At 37.2% G+C, this 24,875-nt stretch overlaps 1 long non-coding RNA gene and 1 pseudogene across 1 annotated transcript; one reads left to right on the top strand and one right to left on the bottom strand.

Annotated features, from left to right (window-relative positions):
* The first annotated feature begins 4,017 nt into the window (after positions 1-4,017).
* On the top strand, positions 4,018-4,147 carry LOC111761347 (U2 spliceosomal RNA; annotated as a pseudogene).
* Positions 4,148-8,643: 4,496 nt separating this feature from the next.
* On the bottom strand, positions 8,644-15,025 carry LOC139439490 (uncharacterized). The gene is made up of 3 exons (XR_011649382.1): positions 14,898-15,025; positions 12,490-12,573; positions 8,644-8,767 (listed from the first exon to the last, which is right to left on the bottom strand). It is a non-coding gene; the product is annotated as an uncharacterized lncRNA (long non-coding RNA).
* Positions 15,026-24,875: the final 9,850 nt, after the last annotated feature.

Genomic DNA, 24,875 nt, shown 5'->3' with positions numbered 1-24,875 from the left:
GCCTTTTGTACGTCATTTTCTCTGTAGTCTCCAGGACTCAACATCCTACTGAGGTGGCCAAATCAACACCTTAATCATAATTTAATCAAGTAAAAGTGAAACCTCTGAATTTAATACAATCTAATACATCCAGAGGAACAAACCAGTTCACAAACACAATCCATTATCTATTTTGGGAATTCATAAACAATGTCAAACGGCCAGAGATGATAAGATAAGTTTTATGCAGGAATGAAAGAAAGGAGACTGGTTAGGAGGAAGTATTGTAATAATAGTTATGAGATGCAGGCACTTGGATTCGAGTAGCAGAGGAAGTAGTGCAAACTGGCAGAAAAATCATGGCAGCCAAAAGAAAGATGAACTAAAGGAGTCAAGACTGGAACAGGCATATAAATAGTAAGATTGTTACCACAGTCTAGGTAAATGATGATGAATTGTCTGAACTGGCACAGAGCCAGTGGAGATAGATTGGACTAAATGGATAGAAAAGACATTTAAAAGATTTTATAGGATTTCATTTCTATTGAATGGGAGGGATAAGATTGGAGCAATATTGAGGACGACTTCCAGAATTTGACAACTTCCTTGTCCTAATGTACTAGTACCATAGAAGAAGGCCAGATTATTACATAAAAGTCAAACTTAGATCATCATCTTTTCTATACCTTCCTTTAAATTTCTTTATGTGAGAACACAGGTCCTTTCTGTGACAGCAGAAACTCAGGATACATTCTTGTTTCCAATGGATAAGTTCATTATAAAGCTTACAAAGATAGTATTTTAAATCTTAGCCCATTTAGATAAAATTTTCACTTATTTGGTAATTCTGTCCTTTTAATCTTTCATGAAAAACCATCTTGATTAAATGAATTGCAAAAATGTATGGACTGAGAATACACATAAATATGAAACATTAATTTAAATCTCAAGGGAAGTATGAGCCATGAAACCTTGAAGACCAAATGATTGCAGTCTTCTGAGAGGTGCATCAATGAACCATTAATACATATGCCAGGATAATTTAAAGCTAATCTTACAATGTAGCACTGTATTAGAAATACATATAAATATGAATTTAAGTGTTTTCTACATTAATGAATCATACAAATGTTATAGTGTAGTTTAAATCATTGAAACTGTCCTTTAGGTATATATGCAGTCATAGCTTCATTAACTGATTATTTTAGTTAATCTACTCAAATAGTTATTTTTGGGTTCTGAATGACCAAAAAGACTGCATACTCTGAACAAAGATTCTCACCTGATTCAAAGGCCACCATGTTCGACTCACAGCTTTTTCTTTTCTCTTCTTGCCCTCTTCCCTCCCTTCATCCTGCCTTCTGTTCTCTCATTGAACTCTCTCTTAAGGTAATCTCATCCATTCTCTTGGTTTTATATACTAGCTCTATATAGAAAATTCCCAAAGTCACAAACACAGCCCAGACCTTTCTTCTCAACTCCTGCCTGTCTATTTGATATCTCATAGACATAGCAAACTTAACAATTCCTTGATTTTTTAACTCTACTATTCCCACTCTAACTTCCCTCTTCCCCATTTCAGTAAATGTTACACACCACAAACTCATTAAATAGGAAACATCTAATCCTTCAAAAAATTCTTATCAATTCCATCTCCAAAATATAATTTCCCACTAACTACTTTTCTCCATCTTCTCTGCTATCATTCTGATTTATGCTACCATGTTCTCCTACTTAAGACTACTGGCTCTAATTTATTCAAATACCAAACTTAAAGTGAAATATCACCTTTAAAGTAGCAGATTAGTAGGAAGGAATAAAAGTTTCATAATAAAGACTGGAAAAATTATACCTCCAATGACACAATGACTTGGCAAAATAAAATTTAAAAATTGCGGTAACTGCAATTAGCAGTGAGATCCAATGAGAAGCATCTCCATCCACAACTTTTTACTATCACAAGGGTGATATGCCAACTGTTAAAAAGACTGTGTTCTGCTCAATAGTTGTATCTATAAAACCTTACCTCTACTTGTCAATTATCCATATATATTTGTTGGATTAAAGGATTAATAGTTGAGCAGATAGATGAATGACTAATACTATTAATTTTGCATATTCAGAGACCACTATTTCCATTGACATCTATTAATCTAAGTATCATATGAGATCATGACATCATCACTGCCGCCTTAATAAAAACAGGAGCTCAGGGAGGCTAAGTGACATGAAATTCACACACCTAATATGTGACAGCACTAAGTCTGGACCATAAATTCTTTAACTCAGCCCAGTTTCCTTTTCATTACTCTGGCTGTTTTCCCCAAAAGAATCTATGACCATCCAAAATTCCGGTGTTAAGAACTTATCTGTTAGGAAAAATGAAATATTTATTCACACACAAAAAATATTTTTCAACTGAACAGAGCTTTGCCAATCAACCAAGAAAAAAACATCCCATGATTTTCTACCTTTACTGACAGAAAATTGAGTTGTTACCAGTGATTATCAATTAATTACTTTATTTTGGCTATCTGAATTGTAATTTAATGTACTTTGTCTACATTTTCCCTATAAATTAGTACTTTTATTAATGCAAAAAAGAATACAAAACATTCTATTTTCCATTATTTATTTTTATGCATTTGGTCACTATTCTCTACAAGCTACTTTTAAGATTTGTTCTGATTTGTTCCTGATCATCCACCCTTCAAAGACAATGATGCTTCTATTTTACAAGCCTGGAACTACAGGCCTGGATATTGCATAGTCACATGAAAATGGGCATAAAATTCTATTTCTATGTATGAATTTTAAAGAGCTCAGTATGTTCGATAGGAAGAAAAGAAAAGAAAATTTCAGGGTTTGCCCCTTTAACACTATCATAATTATTTTTGAGTTTGCATTTAGCTTTTTCTGGTTAGTTTCCACTTTGTTTTAGTAGAAAAAAAATGGGAATCTAGCAGAATTATTACTGAACGCTTTTTACAATCTTAGTTTGGTAAGAACTAAATGTTAGCAAAAACATAATTTTTACCTGAAATGATGAAAGTTTTATGTGAATAGCTGAGGTTTAAGTATGATTTTAATAAAAATAGCATAGTTCAAATTTACACACATTTAGCAGTCTGATATAATTAATTATCACAGGAAGTCTTTCCTAGGAATTGCCTAAATTCCTCCACAAATTATCTAATCTCATAAAGTCTCAGTTTTCTAATCTGTAAAACAGGAATAAAATCATACTTACATTGTAGGAGGGTATATTTCATGTTTATCTTATCCACTCAGTTTTATTTCTCCATATTTTATAATATATCCAAATTATAAACCTCTATATATATGCATATATAGACAACATATATATGTGTTTATAAGTAAATCTGTGGATAAAATATTAGGATTAAATGGATAATGCAAGAGGAGCACTTAACACAATAGCTGGCAAATGTTACCTATTATGATTATGCTTCCAGGTTGAAGCACAACTGGACCAATAACAGTATCTGTATTTATCTGTCCATATAATGTCCAGCCACACCACCCATAAACAAAACTTATTTAACTATTTTGATATTTCATAAATCTGTCTGAAAAATCTATTTTACAAAAAACATAGGGGGATGTTATTTGCAAATGCTCAGTTATGTAAACAGATCGTGATTAGAGATAAAGTATTTCTAACGCTCATCTCATTATTTATAATAAAGAAATAAAATTTCCAGTGATAAGCAAGGTTAAGAATAGAATTTATTACCAAAATATCACTTAATAATTTGACTAAAATCACGTGGGCAAGATTATATTGACCATATTTTCTTTTGCAGTGAAAGGGAGAAGGCTTCCCAATGCTCTGCCATATTTATACCTTTTCATGACAACATTGTTGTTTCATGGCCTATGGGACTACAACACTGTTACAATTATTTCAAGGTATTCCAAGATCAATTTGAATAATTTATTATTATGTTAGTGAGTGAAAGTAAGGTAGTTTGAGGAAAACAACCAGATAAGTTACGTATCTAAATGAAATTGTCAATCGCTTCTTGGCCTTTTGGCTAAGATCAAGTGTAGTATCTGTTCTTATCTGTTAAATGAAATTGTTAATATACAAATTTTTTGTCTACCTTCTTTTGGCACTAGAACTTCACCATTTAGAGGAGCCCTTTACAGAATGATTCTTTGACTTGTAGTGGTTATATTTTCACTCATAAACCTGAGCTAGTGAAAGTTATATACAGAATAACAAATACTATTTGAATAAAATTTCATTTTTTTTTAAAGGTTTTTGGTCTCTGGTTTAAAAATGGCACTAGGCTAGAAAGTTGTCTCATAATTCCCAGCCAATTAGCTAAGGGGGATTTAGAAATGATAAATACTCCATGATCTAAAAAACTAATGCTTTGAGTCAACTTGTCAACAGAATCTGGAAGGAATTTCTACAAAACCATTGATAATGGTTCAGAGCATCCTAGTAACTACAGTCTCCTCACTAGCAGGGTAGGTAGGGCAGAGACAATATGTGTCCCCTGACAATGTATATTGAAGGAACAGAGCTTTTCATGTACCACACTACTTTCATCCAATTTTCTAGTGAAAGATGTGTAACAGGATCCATTGGTATATAGAAAACAATAGAACTATTATATGTATTTATCTACAAACATATGGCTTTTAGTTTTTCTACTATTTATTATACAAATTGCTACTGTTTCCTCCTTGTTTGTCAGCATTCATGTGCAAAGTTGGAGGGTCCTGAGTGGGAGACCACAACCTGGACTGGGAGACAGTGACATTTAAATTCCTTCACTTTTATAGGAGCAATGTATCATGATTCAACGTGCCCATTAAATGGAGTTATGGATTGTACTTTTTTAATCTAAACTTGCCATCAAAATATGGACACAACTGAAAATTAAAAAGGAGAAAGTCAAAAGCAGAGAACAAATTAAATGAGAAGACAATGGATTAGAATAAAACAAGGCAGTAGGAAACAAAGATAACAAGCTGACATTAAAAAGGAGTTAGGTTAGTTTAGGAAGGATTGTAAGAAAGCCACTTAGTAAAATAGAAGAATTTAAATTGACAATGGAGACACAGAGAGTAATAATGATATACAGAAAATTTAATTAGAGCTATTGAGAACTAACTTAAAATAGTATCTTCTAAATTAGAAGAAAAGGACAAGGATATTAAAATAACGAATGATAATATTATAAAAGAGGATAAAGAGCAGAAAACCAAACCAAGGTAAGTGAGATATACATATTTCTTGTATTCAAGTCAGTATGTTTCTTTTGGGACTATCTGTTAAAGTAAATTTAGCTTCATCAAATTGGAAAGAAGTTCAGAACTGGAGAAACTTTCTTAGAACAGAATAATAAAAACACAAGGAAACTGAAATGAAGGAGAAGAAAGAACAATAAAATGATAAATTCATAATAGGCAAAAATATTTGAAAAAATATTTAAGCACACTATTGATAATTTTAAATTAAACAAGATGTAAGTTTTATCCTATCAAGTTAATAAAGATGAAAGTAAAGTATCTAGTTTTAGTAAGACTGAAGGCAACTAGAACTTTATACAATTTGAATATATATTGTTTAAAAAAAACTCCTAGTGGGTAATTAGACATTGAAAAGCATTATAAAATTTGTGTATTCCTCTAATTTAGCAAGCTGAATTGAAAGAATTTATACTAAGGCTATAATCAGTGACAAACACAAAAGTAAAATATTCTGGTAAATGTCTAACATTAGTAAAATCAATCATGATACATCTATACAACTGAATACTTGGAAATAATTTAAGGCATAGTAAAAATACTGCAAAGTCTTTATGAAGAAATGGGATGTAAGTACCTTCTAATTGAATATGCTCTGTTCTTAGTGACTTGGTTGATCAATACAATGTTGTGGAAGTGATATTCTCAGATTTTTCAGGCTGTGTAATAACAAGCCATTCAGCTTTGTACTGGGTCTCATTTTGAACTTTAATCATGCAGAACAGACCATCACATGGAGAGGCCCTTGGACTACAAGAAGAGAGAAAAAGAGATACCTGGGCCCTTAAAGTCTCCAGCTTGTCTACCAATTCCAGTCAAAGCCACAGACAGCATGGAACAGAAGTGAGCCATCCGTGCCAAGTGCTGCCCAAATTGCAGATTCATGTGGAATTGTTTTAAGCTATATACATTTTGGAATGGTTGTACTATAGTGTTAAGTAATTGGAATGCAATTAGGTATATGGAATTATTTTTTCTAATGTGTGTTGGCTTTGGGACCAGGGAGTATGAGAAAAGCTCGAAGTGCCTCAAGAAGACTATTAGTGGACTTAAAAGGTCCAAAGGTAAATAAGGGTTTGAAAGATGGTGAGAAAAAAATGTTATTGGAGGATGGGAAAAGTGGACCCATTCATGTACTATCACAAAATTTGGCAATACTGTTGCTTAAGTTAATGTGAAAAACAGAAAAGATAACAAATCAGGCAAAATAACAGAAAATGTCAACCGGCGTCTTGTAGTTGCCCATGGAAAACAGAAGAGAGAGATGAGCTAAAGAAGGAACTGTTAAGATTCTAAACAGAATTTAAAGGGAATTTATGAGCCAGAAATTGTTTGGTTTGAAAATATAACTGTCAACCTTAGTTTATCTCAGCAAAAGTTTGTCAAAGAAAGAAATGGCTTCAGAGCACAGAAAAATTGAGGATGTCAACATTAAAGCATAGACTCAGCTTGTCATAGCTCAGAAGGGAATCCTTGCCTCATCCATACTGGAGAATCAATTAAGTGATATCAGGATTTTAAGAAGAGAAAGTTTACACAGCTGAGCCTAGCCTTGTGCAGAAAGCAGGGCAGTCCTTCAAATCTGTCTCCCCAAGTTGGAAGCATTTAGGGTTTTTATGGGATTGAACAAAAAGGGAGGTGGGGTTGTGATGGTTGAAGGGAAGACAGAGTGATAGTGGGGAACATGACAGATAGGCATCATGATGTCTCATAGAGAACTAGAAAGTGAATATTTTGAGCTAGAAAGTGAATGACTAGAAAGAATTATTAGAAAGTGAAGGACTAGAAAGTGAATGTTTGAGCATGATGAGTGGGTAGTTTGGGATGACAGCATTAGACATAGTCTAATCTCTGAGTATGTGCAGATTGATTACATGCTCAAGTCATTTGAAGTTTAAGGTTTAGGTTATTGGCATGTCAAGTGAGCTTACTGATTAGAACTGGTTTGTTCAGTTCTGGGCTGACTCATGTTATGTCATTAATAAACATTGAGGGGCTAGTGCAGAAGTATCATACTTCAGGATTGCAAAACAAGAGAAGGGAATGCAAGGGGGGATGTTATGAGCTGTTTTGTTACTGTTCAATTTACAAAACAGCACCAGAATCAAAGAATCAAAGGCATCTCGGGTGTAGTTCAGTGAGTCACAACAGTTACAGATAATCTACTTGTGGCTATTTAAAAGTTTAGCTTACATTAAGACTATATCAGAGGGTTAGTAAGTACCTAAAATACAATTTAGTGGGTTAAAACCTATTTTTAAATTTATGGTCAACTACAAGGTGACAATATCAAGGGTGTGGCTGTAAAACCTTTTTTAAGACCTCAAATTAAGAGTATGCTTTCTAAGCATATTAAGGGCATGCCTTATAGATCCTCTCAGTTAAAAAATAAAGATTTTAGGAATATTAACATTACATAGCAGCCTCACAGGTAGCCCAAGGTAGAAAAGGGCTGGTCTTAGAAAGAGATATTAATTTTGAAGTTGATTATAAATTGACCCATGAGAATTCCACAAAGGGGGCAGCAGATACAATGAGCAAATATATCTCTGTTCTTTAGATGGATACTAATACAATTTTTGGACAATAAGAATTCTTATGCAAACTTTGCAAATATTACACATTCCATTTGTTGCAATATGTATTTGTAGTTTCTTGTGAAAGGATGTGGTGGTTTGGAACTCTATGTACCCCAGAAAATCACGTTCTTAAAGCTAATCCATTCTTGTGGGTATAAACCTATTGTAGGTAAGACGTTTTGGTGATGTTATTTCAGTTAAGAAGTGGCCCAGTGTGGGTCTTAATCCTTTTACTGGAGTCCTTTATAAGAGAATGAAACTCAGACAGAGAGGGAGTCACAAAGGAAGAGTTTAAAGCAATAATACCTAAAAGAGAAGGGAGGGACCAGCGTATCTGCTATGTGCCTTGTCATGTGGCAGAGGAGTCAGGGATCACTGGCAGCTGGTCTTGAGGAAGAAAGCATCACTTTGACGATGCCTTGATTTGGACATTTTTTTCAGCCTCAAAACTGTAAGTGAATATATTTCCATTTTAAGCCAACCCATTTCATGGTATCTGCTTTCAGCAGCCTAGCAAACTAAAACACATAGTTTTAAGATATGTGCACACATATCTTTTTAAAAACAATAGCAAGTAACATAATTTGCTAAGCCTATATATATTCCACCAAAGAGGAGACATCATTCATGGAGGGGTGAGAATTATTGGGCTTCAAATCTAAAAAGGTACATATGGTCAAGAGTGTTATAAGAAATCTGTATGAAAGAAACTAATACTAAGATTAGTGAGGGTGGAGTCAGAGCATGGGGACATGGTATTGTAATTTCCTGAGCCTGCAGTTCTGGCCTTCAAGTTCTTGGCTTCAACGTATTTTCAAGTATGGATCTTGTAAAGGCACTGTCAACCTTTCCATTCTTTCTTTCTTCCTTGTTTGTTTCTGATTTATCTTCCTTCTGATAGACATGGTATTAGCCAGTGTTCTCTGGGAAACAGAACAGAAAGGAGATATATGTAAATAATATGAGATTTTATAAAATTATTCCATGAGACCCTGGAAATACACAAATCCAAATTACACAGGGCAGACTGCAAGCCAGGGATGCCAATGAAGGTGCTCAATGAGTTCCTCAGGAGACACTGGCTGTCTGAAGGAGAGACAGGAATTCTTTTCTTGAATGCTGAAATCACTTTTTTTTAAGGCCTTCAACTGATTGGGTGAGATATCACTCACTGCTGATGGCAAACTCCTCAGTTGATTGTAGATGTAATTGGTCATCTATGCAATCAGCTCCCTTAAGATTAAAATCCATGAAATGCCCTTGTATTATAATTAGCCCAGAGCTTCCTTTACCAAGCAACTGGGCACTATTACCTGTCTAAGTTGACACATAAGCCTAACCATCACAGTCCGCTCCTTGTCAACTTGGCAACCATACACATCACCTTAAACCATACTTAATGTCTAAATAAAAACTGCTATATATCTCTCTATATATATCCATACATGTGTTTATATATATATATATATATATATATATATATATATATATATATCTCCACCTAATGATACTCAATCATCCTCCATACAACCAGAAATACAATAAATCCCTCCAGAATAGTATGCAAATCCTTGGGTAATATTCACTCTTAAACTTGATATCCTTAAATACTACAACATGAAACAAACACAAATTATGTTATATAATAAGGGGAAAGGTTAGGGAAGAAAACAAAGATATTTATTTTATGTACATATACTAATATAAACAAAGAAGAAATATTCTTGGCAATTACAGTCCTTATTTCTGTAATTGGTCACATGGCCCAAGTTCATATTTATGACTACCTTCTTCCACTACCCATTCCATGTTCCCTTTACCCTCAGCAAGCACCTCAACTGGCCGTGTTTTTTCCCTAGTGGGGTGACCCAAACTTCCATCCCTGAAGATTCTGGACCATTGTTAGCCTGGCCAGGATTGGGTTGTGGCAATTTTCCATTGACTTTAATCACAGTGCATGGTGGTACTACGAGACACCGTAGGGGATCTTCTGTATTCTAGAAAAACTCTTCTTTACTTCATTGTGTAGGTGCAGTTCTATTTCCTCTTGATACAAGATCAAACAACCCAGCTAGGATAGGAATTCCCTTCTGTGCCTGTTTATTCAGCGGTATGAGGAGCTCAAAGTGGCAGTATTAATTTCCAGTCAAAGTGAGTTGTTGTTGTGTTCCCTGGTGGAAACACTTCTTTTGAAACTAAGACCTGTAGACCAGCAGAGCTTAAGGCTGCAGAGACAGGAAGCAAAAATTTTCCTAGTGCATCACTAGGGGTAATAGTGAGTGGTGCTACTCCCATATCCACACCTTGATTCCCGGACTCATAAATCCTGGCTATGGGAGAAATAGCACCATACAGTGAATGCTGATTTAAAGCATACACAACCTCTTGGAGAATATTTCCCCAGCACTGCAAGTTATTGCAACATAGCTGACACTGTAATTGAGTCATCAAATGGCCATTCCAGATTTCTATCAATCCAGCTTATTAGCCAGTCAAAGGGGTGCTTGATGCAAAATATATTATAAAGGGTATTTATTTGGGTTTAAATCTTAGTTACAAGGCCTAAAGAGTCCAACTCAAGGTTGCCTCCTCACCAAACTCTGTTGCCATGTGTTGAAGCAAGATTGCAGGTGATATCTGCAAGAGTTCAGCCTTCCTCTTTCTCTTAAGGCTCCCTGGGCCCAGCTTTTTCCAATCTTAGCTGTAATTTGGTACAGGGCTCAAGCTGCTCTGTTCTTTTCAGCTACAAACCGTCAGGTGAATGACTCATCTCTCCCTGGGGCTTGAGCATCAAAATTAAGTTCTCTCCTCTGCCATGTCTTTTTCTGTGTTCTCCTATGCATCTACTTCTATGTGTCTCCTTGATTGTCTGTTTATATAGCTCACAATGGGGGCAAGTACACTCTACTGACATGGTGAAATCAAAGCCTAATCTTAACATTTAATCAAAGACATCTCAGCTGAATAGAATACAATCAAAGGGGATCACACCCAGAGGAACAGACCAGTTTACAAACATAATCAAGTATCTTTTTTGGAATTCATAAATATCAAACTGCCACAAGCTGTTTCAAGATGATGGGGAGCATGGTAAGACCAGTGAATCCCATGAATATGTGCCCATTACCACAAATCATCTGCTGCCACCAGGTAGCAGGCTGATCACCTCAGGGAATAGTGCTATATCAGAGACTGAATGGGGGAGTCTCTACTGCTGGCAGATTGGGAATTTGGCAGTGGCTATTGCCAGGTTGGCCTTGGAGAGGGGAAGTTCATATTGCTGAGCCCGTGCATAACTGCCATCCTTACCACCATGGCCACTTCGTTCATGAGCCCATTGGGCAATGACAGGAATGGCTGGGGAAAGAGGCTGACAGCTATCCACAGAATGGGTCATCTTACCCACTTGACCATTAAAATTTTCCTCGCTAAAGTCACTGTCTGGTGAGCATTCACGTGGGACACAAATGTTTTAACATTTTTTTCCCAATCAGAAAGATTTATTGACATCTGTTTTCTTCAGACATATTTGTCACCAATTTTCCAATTAAGTTCCTTCCATGTCCCTGTCCATCCAGCCTAACCATTGGCAATAGCCCGTGAATCAAATTACAAGTGTGCCTCCAGCCATTTCTCCTTCCAAGGAAAATGAAAAACCAGGTGCACTTGTCTAAGTTCTGCCCACTGGGAGGTATTTCCTTCACCACTGTCCTTCAGGGATGTCCCAGAGAGGGTCAGCAGTTCTGCTGCTGTCCATGTTCAGTGGTATCTGCATATCATACAGTAACATTTGGAAACCAGCCCCAAGTTTTCTCTTCCTCTGTCAATTGATCATAAGGAACTCTTCAAGAGGTCATAGCTGTAGGCTGGGAAAGAGAAGGTAACACGGCAGGAGTGTGGACCACGGACATTTGGACCTCTTCCTCATGTAACTTACCTGTGCTTGCAGGACCCAGTTCAGCCCTATCTCTAATGCACCACTTCCACTTTATGATGGCATGCCGTTATGCATGCCCAGCTTTATGGTTTGGCAGGTCAGACAATACTCAGCTCATGAAAGGTAACTCAGGTCTCATGGTAACTTGGTGACACATGGTTAAGCATTCAGTCTCTACCAAAATCCAGTAGCAGACCAAAAGCTGTTTCTCAAAAAAAAGGAGTAGTTATCTGCAGAGGATAGCAGAGTTTTGCTCCAAAATTCTAAGGCTCTGATTATGATTCTCCTATAGGACTTGCCAAAGGCTTCAGATAGTATCTCTATTTGCCATGGATGCTTCCAGCACCATTGGATCTGCTGGATCATATGGCCCAAGACTGGTCCTGTCTCAGAGCCTCCTCTCATTCTGGTTTCTACTCAAAACTAGCAGTTTTTTTTGTTTTGTTTTGTTTTTTTGTTACTTGGTAAATGGGAATAAGTACCACACCCAAATGAGTAATGTGTTATTTCCAAAATCTGGAGTCCAACTAGGCATTGTGCCTCTTTTTTGATCATAGGAAGGGTCAGATGCAAAAGTTTATCTTTCCCTTTAGAAGGGATATCTCACCATGCCCCATACCACTGGACATGTAGAAATTGCAATATGGTAGAAGGCCCCTGTATTTTTGCTGTGTTTATTTCTCATCCTCTTTCACAGAAATGCCTTACCAATAAGTGTAGAGTAGTTGCTACTTCTTGCTCCCTAGGTCCGAACAGCATGATATCATCAATATAATGGACCAGTGTGATGTCCTGTGGGAAGGAAAGATGATCAAGTTTCCTGTGAACAATATGATAACATAGGGCTGGAAAGTTCATATTCCTCTGAGGTAGGACAATGAAGGTATATTGTTGCCTTATCAGCTGAAAACAAATTGCTTCTGGTGGTCCTTACTAATGGTAGTTGAGAAAAAAGCTTCTGCCAGATCAATAGCTGCATACCAGGTACCAGAGGTTGTGTTGATTTGCTCAAGCAATGATACCACATCTGAAATAGTAGTAGCATTTGGAATCACTGCCTGGTTAAGTTTATGATAATTCACTGTCATTCCCTCAGATCAATCTGCTTTTCTGCACAGGCCAAATAGGAGAGCTGAATGGGGATGTGGTAGAAATCATCATCCCTGTGTTACTGGATTTTATTTAGGTTCTTGACTGTGCTGCAGAAATGAATTTCAAGAGCATGTCAGGTGAGTTTGGCCAGTAATTTACTCAGGTAGGGAGGGAAGAGAAATGGGAGAAAATAACAGATCAGGGGGCCCAGGTAGAGAGGAAGGGGTTGAAAAGTTATAAAGCAGGCTGATTTATAGGCTACAATTCCCCATTATAGGTTATAAATCCCCAGGTTTACTTGCATGGTCACATGACAGAGGAAAAACGGCAAGAGCAGAGTACAGAGGGCAGGGATTGGTCCACAGGAGAGAGAGCGCATGAGAGAGAGTTTAGGTATCATTCCTGCCTTTTTGAACCGTTGATTATCCCACACCTTTGCTAATAGCAGGGGAGGAGTTCCAGTTGTTTACAGTTTTGATTGCTTATTTCTTCCATCATTCTCCCAGGAGGGCCCAATGATAAAGTCCTTGGGGAATATCTGGAGACTCTCCTGGCCTCCACAGGAAGTCTTCTGAGTGATAGAATCTTAGGGAAGGTCTTCTAGCAACCATCTTGGGGTTCTTGATGTTCAAGTAGAATTCTTGCTAGGTTCCAGATCCATCTATTGATTTCCTATTTTACTAGCCTGCTTCACCTGCATCCTTCATATCCTTGATGGTGGCACCAATCTCTGCAATCCCTCCAGGAATCCAGTATTGCTTATGATTTACTATTTTGCTAGGTAGAGGCAGTTCTAATGGTTTCCACTTGGCCTTTATTACCTTAATAGCCCTCAGTCCACAAGTCAGGGAACCAATGTGGGGATTCTGCCCGTTGCTTAATAGGTCTATTCCAATTATGGATTCTGGAACTGAGGAAATAACCACAGAATGGATCTGGGGACCCACTGGACTCACTGTGAGATGAAGTAAAGCTAAAATTGTGTTTATCACCTGACCTCCATAAGCCCCTACTCTAACCACTGTGGTGGACCACAGTGACATTTTGGTTTCCCTGGAATTAATGTCATTTCTGAGACAGTGTCTAATAAGCCCCAATATATCTGATCATTTCCTTTTCCCCATTGCAAAGTTACCCTGGTGAAAGGCCATAGTTCTCTTTAGAGAAAACTGGAAGATTAACAGTATACATTTTTGGCAGTGTAACAGGATCCTTCCCCAAGTGGTCCCAGCCTTCCCCTTAATAAACTGCCTCTGGGTCTGTAAAATGTCTCAAGTCTGGGAATTAATTGAAGTACCATGATTCTTTGTTTCTGTTATTTGAGTTAGGCTTTTGTTCACTGGACCTAGAACTCTTCTGCTTATAAAGATCAAGTAGAAATTTAGTAGACTGCCAACCTATTTTACTTCTAGATATCCCATGATCTGTATGCCAATGTCACAGGTCTACATGACTCAGACTATTTTGAGTGCTGATTTGAATCTGCTTTTCATTTTGGCAGCCACGCCTGCCTTGGTTTTTGCAATTAAGTGCTGCCACTTGGCTTCTGCTGGACTGGGATCAGATCATCCCCTTAGTGTTGAAGGGTCCTAGATCTATGTCATCAGTTTTCACAGTAGTAGCTGACCTACAGAGAACAACCACAGAGCTCTTCAGGAAGAGAATAAATTTGTTATTTGTGAGACTAAGTCTCAAATGTATTCCTCACAGTCCTGGTGAAAGGTGTGTCCTCTGGACAATTCCTGGGGTGGGTTGGCTGGTCTTAGATGGTAAATCCGTTCTAAGATTCCTATCTCTCTAAGTCTTTGGATCCCTCATCTACAGTATACCAGGGCAATTCTGGCATCTCAATGTCAGGCATTGTCAGCCTTCTTCTGGTTCATATTTCAGTCAGCCACCCAAACTGTTAGAGTCCTTTCTAACCTCTTAAGCTACAACGTTGAATCCAGATCTCTGCTAAGTGGACCTATATGAATAAATACAACCTGATCCAACTTTATATTCCTTCTACCATTATCTCATACCTTTAATATCCGTTTCCATTCACATTCCCCTGATTTCTGTCCATATAAATTGGAAATCTCATTCAGTTCTTTTGGCGTACAGTGTACTTCCTCAAAGATCACACTTTGAAGTTCACCTTTGGGGGTTTATTGGGACTTTAGTCTATTATAGATCTGGAAGAAAAGAAAAGTGCATAAGGAGGCTTATAAATGTCTTTTTTTGCAAGCCAATTACCTCAGGGCATTTCATGGTAGTTTCATCTGATGAGACAGGATTAATTGCTTCAGGTGGAAGTTGGATGTCAGACTCCTCTGAGCAATGTGGTGATTGGGTCGTTTCTCTTCAGGGTAGGGAGGAATTCTGGAATCCTTAAGGCAGGCTGGAGTTGGGGTGGTGCAAGCTTGGGGTTGGGTGGTCATATTCTCAGGGCAGACCATTACAGGTCTGCTGAATTTAGAGTTTCCATGTCCCCCCTGCCATCATCATCAACCTGTAAGTCTCCATCCCAAACATCAGGATTCCACTCCTCTCTAAAAAATGCCCTTACTTTAACAGCAGACACTCTGCAAGGTTGAGATTTTAGTTTCTCTTGTAGCTTTGCTACATATACAATGAGAGTCTGGATTTCAGAGATTTCAAGTCTGCAGCTGTATGAAACAAGATTTTCTTTAGGGCACATATAGAAACTTTTTCCTCATTCATGTAGAACTTAAGTTGCAAATTGAAGCCTTCAGTTCATCCTTTCTTTTGTAACTGTATCCAGCATATTTAGGAACAGCCAGCCAATATCATTGTACCTTTTAATTCCACAAAACTTTGTTAAGGTGTTAAAAATGCTCTCAACCAGAACTTTGCCTCTTATGGGAGTAGTTGTATCCAGTGGTGAGATTTTGCATATCTCTATCACCAACTCATACCTTGGACTGTCAGTGGCTTCTTGATTATTGGAAACAGAGACATAAGTGCTCTACTCTAACCAGAGTAGAGAGCCAATTGCAAACATCCCAGAACCAATTCAGAAATCCTATTTTTAAGATTCTGTTTCTCAAGAACCATTCCTGGCCCAAGCTATAATATATTAGTCAGTCTTCTAGGGAAACAGAACTGACAGAAGATATCTATAAGTAGTATGATATTTTATAAAATGTCCCAGGCGAACATGGCGATGCACAAGTCCAAATTCTGTAGGGCAGGATGCAAGCCAGGGACTCCATTCAAGATCTTCGATGAGTTCTCCAGAAGACATGGGCTGTCTGAAGTAGAGATGGGGAGTCTCTCTCTGAATGCTGAAATCACTTCTTTTAAGGCTTTCAACTGATTGGATGAGATGTCACTCATTGCTGATGGCAATCTCAGTTGACTGGGAATGTAATTAGCCATATACACAACTAATTCATTGATGATTAAAGCCCAATTAGCCCAGTGCTTGCTCAACCAAACAAGTGGACACCACTACTGGGCCTAACCACTACAGACATGAAATTTTCTTCATTTATACTGAAAACTTTATTAAGTTATACCAAGTGTTGTTCTGGCCTGTATACCTTCTCTTTTTTTTTATTGGTCTTGGTTTTGGATATTTTTGATCTCATCTCTTACAGGTAAATTTTAGGCTTTAAGACATCAATGTTTTCACTCTGATTGCCAAACTTTTGAGGGTGAGTAATAAAGGAAAGACCAGAACCACTATTGTGATCAACAAAGTGAGTGCAGTTTATTGACTTGCCCGGCAAAAGAGCACACACCAGTCAGAAAGTCACCAAGTAGTTTTCGGAGAGGAAAACTTCAGGGAGCTTTAAGAGCTAGGGAACTGGTGGGAGTTCATGGTAATTTTGCTAATTAAGGAGTGATGTTTGCTTTCTGGAGTGTGCACAAGTTTGTACAAGTTTAGTTCAAAACAAGTCCCAATTTTCCCTTAATGGTCAGATATCCTGGGGTCACTCAAAGTTCTCATTTATCAGCAACATCTGGTGAATGTTCAACATTGATGATGGCTTAACAACTTCAGTTGGGTAGAATCAGTTGTGTTGAAACTCAGTATTTAGTCCAAATATATCATAGGCAATTACACTTGTAAGTTCAAAATCTTCCTTTTACATATTTCATTGTTGTGATCATTTCCCACCTACTATAACTATGCCCAAGCTTATCTTCCATCCCAGGAATACACTTGAGAGCTGATTTTCATTGAAATTTCCTTCATGCATCTAGCATAGTGCCTGGGATGTGGTAGTTGTCCAAAAAATGCTGAATTAAAGAATACCCAAATAAAGCAACTAAAAATATTTTATCTCCTTTTTTTGTTATTTTATCAAGGTTATCTGAATTACAGCTTTTCTTAACATTTTTACATAGCAACTGTGATGGTTAAATTAATGTGTCAACTTGGCTAGGCTGGTAGTCAGTTGTTTGGTCAAGTAAATACTGGCCTGATTGTTACTACTGTTAGTGCATTTTGTGGATTTAAATCATCAGTATTAAATGCATCTATGGCTGATAACATCTGCAAGCAACTGAGGAGATTGCCTCCAATAATGAGCACTGTCTCATCCAATCAGTTGAAGGCCTTAAAAATAGAAGTGATGATTTCAGCAGTCAGAAGGGAGAATTTTCCATCTATACTTCATCCAGCTAGCTTCTTCTGGGGAAAACCTTCATAGGGAAGTAGATGTGGCTCAAGCAATTGAGCTCCCACCTACCACATGGGAGATCCCAGGTTCGGTGCCCAGTGCCTCCTAAAGAAGATGAGCAAGACAGCAAGTTGACCCAATGGGCAGGCAAGGCAAGCTGACTTGCCAAGATGATGCAACAAGAGACACAAGGAAAACACAATGAGAGACACAATAGACACAGCAGGGAGCTGAGGTGGGCCAAGTGATTAGGTGTCTCCCTCCCACATCGGAGGACACAAGTTCAATTCCAGATGCCTCCTGAAAAGAAGACCAGCACACAACAAGCAGCCACAGCAAATACAAACAAGGAGGTGAGGAGAAATAAATAAATTAATCTTTTAAAAAAGCTTGCAGCCAGCCCTATGGAATTTGGTCTTACCCATCTCCACAGTCATGTGGGATCATTCCTATAAAAAAAAAACCTCATAATATTTTACATTATATGTATATACATAAATATCCTGCCATTCTGTTTCTCTAGAGAATCCTGGCTAATATGGCAATATACTCTAAAATATAATATAGTAAAATGCTCATCAACAATAATTTTTCTCTTTTCATAGCCATTTCCAATTAGCAGTTTATTAACATATAAAACCCACCTCAAGTTTATTTCTTTGTGCTTCTGATTAACTGATAAAATGAAAAATAGAACATATGGTATTCTATTCATCACAGACATTCAACAAATGCAATTGACTAATAAGAAACATACCTGCAAAATCACTTGGTACAACTGATTTTTAGGACTACCATTTAAAAATATATCTCTTAAGTCATGTATTATTAGCATTTATGTAACTTATATGAGATAGTTTTAACTTAAAAATATATAGCATGGAGCTAGAAACAATGACAACTCACAGAATTAGCAAAACTGATAAACTGCTTGCCAAATATTAAAGACAAACATTTCTGTTAAAAATAGATGCATTTAAAATCTCATTAATAAATGAGCTATGATTAACTTTTTGTTTGGGGAAAATATTCTTAGAATAGAGATTTCTGATATTGTCTTATGCAAAAAAGTAAAAACTATCTTTAAAATCTTGCTTTTACTGTCTATTGCATTAATGTTTCCAAAAGGACATTTACTTCTAAGCAGGTTTTTAGGCTGCAAATTTTATTCTGTGGATATCCTGTTGTGGATCCCATAGAATAATTGCTATACTGACAAGCTTCATTGGAAAGGTTGTTTTCTAATTGTGGAAGGCAGCTTCTGATATGGCTCCCAATCATCTGGGTCCCCTGGTCTTTATGACTTTGTGTAATTCCCTCTCCTAAAGTATAGTCTGGACTAGTAACTTGCTTCTAACCAATTAAATATCGCAAATGTGATGGATGTAATGTTTGTGATTAGGTGAGAAAAGATTTTTGACTTCCATCTTGCTAGCTATGCTCTATTGCATTGTGGCAGCTTGAAATTGAGCACAACCTCTGGCAAACAGCTAGGAAAGGAGGTTGGTTGTTAAGTGCTACAGAACACAAGAACTGTGCTCTCAACAATCACTGAGTAAACGTGGAAGGGGATCCTTCTCCAGTAGAATTCTCAGATGAGATTAGATCCTCCACCAACACTTTAATTACAGTTTTGCAATAGGCCACGAAGTGGAAGTCCCAGCTAGGACATGCCTGGATTCCTGACCCACAGAAACTATGAGATAATGAATGTGAGTTGTTCTGCAGCAATAGATACCTAATACCATGACCTTGTCAGTAAAATTGACAAGTGTAATTATGCCTCAATATTAAGTTCTTTCTTTTTTTTAACTCACTGTCAGTTAAAAACATCTTTACAATATCATGCCAGTATCATGCAACTCTCCTGACAAATCAAACCAATAAGCAGTTTAATGCTCTTTGATTGAAATCTGATGATCATTTACTATGTTAAAAGAAAATGGGAGACAATAGATTAATACGAGGACTTTTTTTAATACTTTTTAAATTAAAGTTAATAGATCACAAAGAACTTTACATTAAGAAACATAAAAAACATAAAATATATACCCCACTCCCCACCCCTCCACCCATCATTTCTGTAAATTGTAATTTTTTTGAAGATATATACATCACAAAAACAAATATTACATTAAAAAATATGAGGTTCCCGTATATAACACCAAAGGGTCTACAGCTCTTTTTTTTTTTTCACGTGGCAAAAACAGTATCAAGCTTCACACTAAGTCAGTGTCAGAGTTTTGTTTCAGAGATTTCCCTAATCAACTTTTCCTGCATATTTACTGGCTAGCATAATATTTCTATAATTATGTGAACTGCCTTTTTCTTCCTGTGTGATCTAAGGCAATTCACATAGCTTTCCCTCAACTGCAGTTTTCTCATCAACACAATGAAGTTGTTGGACTAAATGATATATAACAGTTCTTATAACTATGAAATATTGCAAATGAGTATATCTAAGTAAATGCTACATTTTAATGTGGCCACAGAAGCTTCTGACAGGAAACTATTACCTGTGATGCAAAGTCACTGGATGTACTGCCTGAATATGCCAACAATTACTGCTAACACATCTTATCCCAAACTTGTATCTATTGCAATCTGCAGGGATTTTTTGAGTAGGACCTCAAGGCTTTTTTTTCTTTCTTTTTTTTTACAGTTTACTTTTTTCATGTTCCTAGTGCAACTATAAAAGTGTTTATTTCTCCCATTCTTTACTCAAGACGTGACAATTCCCTTCCTTGGGAGAAAGCAAGCAAGAAATTCCCAAAACTGCAAAATGAAATAAGCACAAAAAGAAAGGATTCCCTTCTTTCAAATAAATGAATCCTAACAGGAGGTATTTAATGAAACTAAAACTAGTGACAAAAATCAGAGGATTTGGAACAAAGGTTAAGCAGTGCTATACAAAAAATGATTCACATAAAAACAATAAAAAATGTTAGAGAAGCAAAAAACAAAGCAGGTAAGAAGTCGTTGCTAACGTAAATTTTTAAAAGACAAGTTACAGGGAAATTAATTTCCTTAAGGAATAAAGATCTGTTTCCCTGGCATTTGTGCACTTAGAAATGCACTCTCCTGAACTGTTTATGAACACTTTAATCCTCGTAAGGGACATTTATTGCTACCCAGCATCACCGCCTGCCCCTTAGATTGCTGTTTTGCCGACATGGTTTAAGAGTCTCCTGGTTCAGACCAGAATGACCTCTTCTCCAGCATTAGGTTCAGATCCTTATCTCAAAAAGTTTTGTATTCAGTGGTTGTGAGAACAAATGATCTTTCTCTGTATTTGTATAAGAAAGCAGAATGTTTCAATTGTTTCATTTTTGAGTCTTAGGAATAGGAAATTCAACTAGATTCTTAACCAGTATCAAGGTTTGGAAGGAAGCGGATATGGCTCAAGCAGTTGGGCTCCCATCTACCGTATTGGAGGTCCAGGGTCGGATACCCAGAGTCTCCTGGTGAAGGCAAGCTGGCCCATGCACAGTGCTGGCCCACGTGGTGTGCTGCCCTGCACAGAAGTGCTGGCCCAAGTGGAGAGCTTGTGCAGCAAGATGATGCAACAAAAACAGACACAGAGGAGACATAATAAGAGACACAGCAGACCAGGGAGCTGAGGTGGCACAAGAGAATGATTGCCTCTCTCCCACTCTGGAAGGTCGCAGGATTGTTTCCCAGAGCCCCTTAATGAGAATTCATGCAGACATAGAAGAACACACAGCGAATGGACACAGGGAGCAGAGAGTGGAGGAAGGGGGGAGAAGTAAATAAATAAAAAAGTCTTTGAAAAAAAAATTTTTGAACTTGAGTTGCTGGAGCCCAGCTGTTAAATTCTTAGGGGCAATTTCTGACAAAAGTAAACATACACTGTATTAGTTTCCTGGAGATATTATAACAAGGTTCCCTAAACTGGGTGGCTTAAAACAACAGATATTTATTCTCCCATAGTTCTTCAGGCTAGAAGTCTGAAAACAAGGTGTTGACAGAGCCATGCTCTCTTGGAAGCCTCTTCCCTTGCCTCTTCTACATTCTGGTAGCCTCGGGTATTCTTAGCTTGTAGATACATCACTACAATTTCTGCTTCCATCTTCACAAGGATTTCTTCTCTCTATATCTGTGTCTCAATATCTCTTCCCCTTTTCTTGTAAGGACACCTGCCACACAAGATTAAGGACCCACCCGACTTCAGTACACCGTCATCTTAACTAATTATATCTAAAACAACACGATCTGATTTCCAAATAAGATCATATTCTGAGATACTGGAGGTTATATTTTCAACATATCTTTTTTTGGAGGGACACAATTTAACCCATAATATACAGCTATCCATGCTATTCTGTGTCCTTGAGACTTATTTCTCTTATTTCACAAAAAGGTTGTGGCGACTTCCTTTTTCTTCTTCTCTCAACTATGTTATTTCTTACTGTCTGACTTGAAAGTTATTGAACATTTCAGTTTTTGTTATTATCATTTTACAAATAGCTTCCAAAATTTTAGGTCTGAACTTTCCCCCAAGTTCCATTTAGAAATACTTATTGGGTATCAGACATTTAAGTCTCACATAGCAAACAGCAATGAATGTCATTCCTCAATCTACCAGAGTTACACAGTTTGTAATTGCCTTGACTCCTCTCCTTCAGCAAATTAACCATGTTAATTCTATCTCCAAAATGTCTTCCAATCACCCCTTTGTTCCCTGGCAGTGCCTCATATATGTTCTTACTCTGCGTTACCTATATCATTCAAATAGAAGACTGTCCTCTCTCTCAATTCTCACCTCATTTGCTTTCCTCATTGATCCATTTTACATACCACTCTCTGAGTTTCCTAAAGCAAAAATCTGATGTGCTATTTCCTAGCTTACAAGGACTTATGCACAGGATATTGGTGAAACGCTAACTAGCAAGTTCCTTTTCAAGACTTCACCAACTGGCTGAAACTGTTATTTCATTTTTAACTCTTGCCAGTTTTCTCCTCTTCTCCCCAAAGTACTTTTTACCTTGCAATATAAAAATACTTATAAAGCCTTATTTTATGTCCAAAATCTGAAATAATGCAAAAGTTAAAAAAACATAGAATTTCAAAACTGGCCTACAGAATTTCTAAGCTGTATTTTACACTGTAGACACTTGGTGGCACCATTTTAGCTTTCTAACAGTAGTATTGGAAATCCTTTGTTAAAATGGCAAGAACATGTCATAAAATTGTACATGTGCTTTTGATAACTATTGTGATGTTATTCCACAGCTACCAAGCACAAGGAGGACTGGGGGGAGGGGATTGAGTGTCTGAAAACAGTGGGATTCATTACAGGATCCCCAACCTCCTTCCCCATTCTGCTTCCAAATATCTCACATTTGCCATATCACAATCCCCCAACATACTCATCAGTGGTATAAGATTCAAGAACAATTCTCTAAGGATGCTGAAAATTCTTTTACTGAAATTTGGTGGTCATTCAAGGAAAAGACTGGTTTGCTGTGTGATCAAACTAAGGCGAAATCCACCAGGAGACAAGTATTGTGAATGTAAGTGCATATGCATATGCACACACACACACACAGATTCTAAACTGTTTTTTAGCATTTCACCCTAAGAATGGAAAAGATAACCAAGGATCACCAAATATTTGAAGCCCCAAATATTTAATAAACAAGACAGACCAAAACAAAGAACAAGAAGGAACTTATGTAAAAGAGAAATAACACAGAGAAGAACGTCTTCTAACAAACACATTAAAATTATCATCTTCAAAGCGGTAAGAGAAAATGAATCCAAAAAAAACAAGAATAGGATGCTGTGATGATTAGGCTAAGTGTGTCAACTTGGCGAGGTAATAGTGCCCAATTGTTTGTCAAGCATGCACTAGGCTAAATGTAATACAAAGACATTTCATGGACTTTAATCATCAGTGAGTTGATTGCATAGATGGCTGGTTATATCTACAATCAATGAGGAAATTGCCATCAGCAATAAGTGATGTCTCATCCAGTCAGTTGGAAGCCTTAAATAGGCAAGTGATTTCAACATTCCGAGGGAGGATCCCCATCTTTACTTCAGATTGCTGGCATCTCCTAGGGAATTCAATGAGGACCTTCACTGGAATCCCTGGCTTGTAGCCTGACCTATGGAATTTGGACTCACGCATCCCCAGGGTTGCATAAGACAATTCTATAAAATCTCATACTATTTATAGATATCTTCTGTTGGTTCAGTTTCCCTAGAGAATGCTAATACAGATGCTATGAAAAACAAATAACCATAAAACAAGAAACAACTTTCAAAATACTTTTTAAAAGTTGAATGCAATAAAAAGATTGGAAAATGTAAACAAAAAGGAACCAATTTTGTGAAAGATAAAACAATAAAACTATTAGAAAAAGGCTTTGGTGATTGTCTTGATGACTCAAGTTGAGGAAGAATTTCTTAAACGAGTCAAAAAGCACAAATTGAGAAGGAACATACTCATGTATATGGCAATGTCAAAAAAATTGTTTTTAAAGAAAAAAATCTGTGTGATGAAGAACAGATCAAAGTTGCAGATGTTGTGAGGCAGGTTAGTATAGTGAAAAGAGGAAAGGACATGTCACAGTGAGGACCTGGCAGAGAACATGGCCGTGAGACCCCACCTGGAAACCCCTAAGGGAAGGCTGCTACAAAGAACAAAGTCGAAAAGACCCTGACAAGACCCTGGCCACAAGGTCACATTTGGAACTCTTCCTGGGTCAAGGGAGGCCCCAGATAACTCCAAAGAGGCCTCCCTATGAGTTCCCGATAACTCCAAATGAAAGGTGTTATCATTGGTCCTCTAAGAACTAACAAGTGAGGCAACCAATCAGAACAGCAAACAGCTGGGGGCCTTCCCCCAACACCAGGAAAGAGGCGGAGTGAAGAATGGCCTTAATAAAGGCAGTCCCCCAACCTCAAATGCTCCTCTTTGCATAGAGGAGCCCGCAGCCACACCTGGGTATGTACTTCTTTTCTCTCATTTCTTAATAAACTCTTTTTACAACCCTAACTAAACTGGTATGTTCTTAAATTCTTTTATGCAATATAGCCAAGAACCTAAAGGAATCCAGTGTCTTCTAACTTCAATTGATAGATGAATGAAGCTATTTGCAATGAATATAATCAATAAAGCATGTACATCCAGATTATGTGAGAAAATTTTGGAAAGCGGCAAGAAAAATAAACAGATACTTTATAGAGAAATGGGCAAAGAATATGACTATGCAATTCAAAAAAGAAACACAAATGGCTAGTAAGCATTCAAAAAAGTGTTTAACCTCAGTTGCAACCTGTGGAATGCAAATTAAAGTAACAGTAAGATACCACTTTACTATTGGCATAATTGCACTTTGA

Source organism: Dasypus novemcinctus, chromosome 1 (genome assembly GCF_030445035.2).
Source record: "Dasypus novemcinctus isolate mDasNov1 chromosome 1, mDasNov1.1.hap2, whole genome shotgun sequence".
Taxonomy (NCBI): Eukaryota; Metazoa; Chordata; class Mammalia; order Cingulata; family Dasypodidae; genus Dasypus; species Dasypus novemcinctus.
The sequence above is the reverse complement of the archived record's forward strand: the minus strand, read 5'-3'. Positions and strand labels throughout refer to the sequence as shown.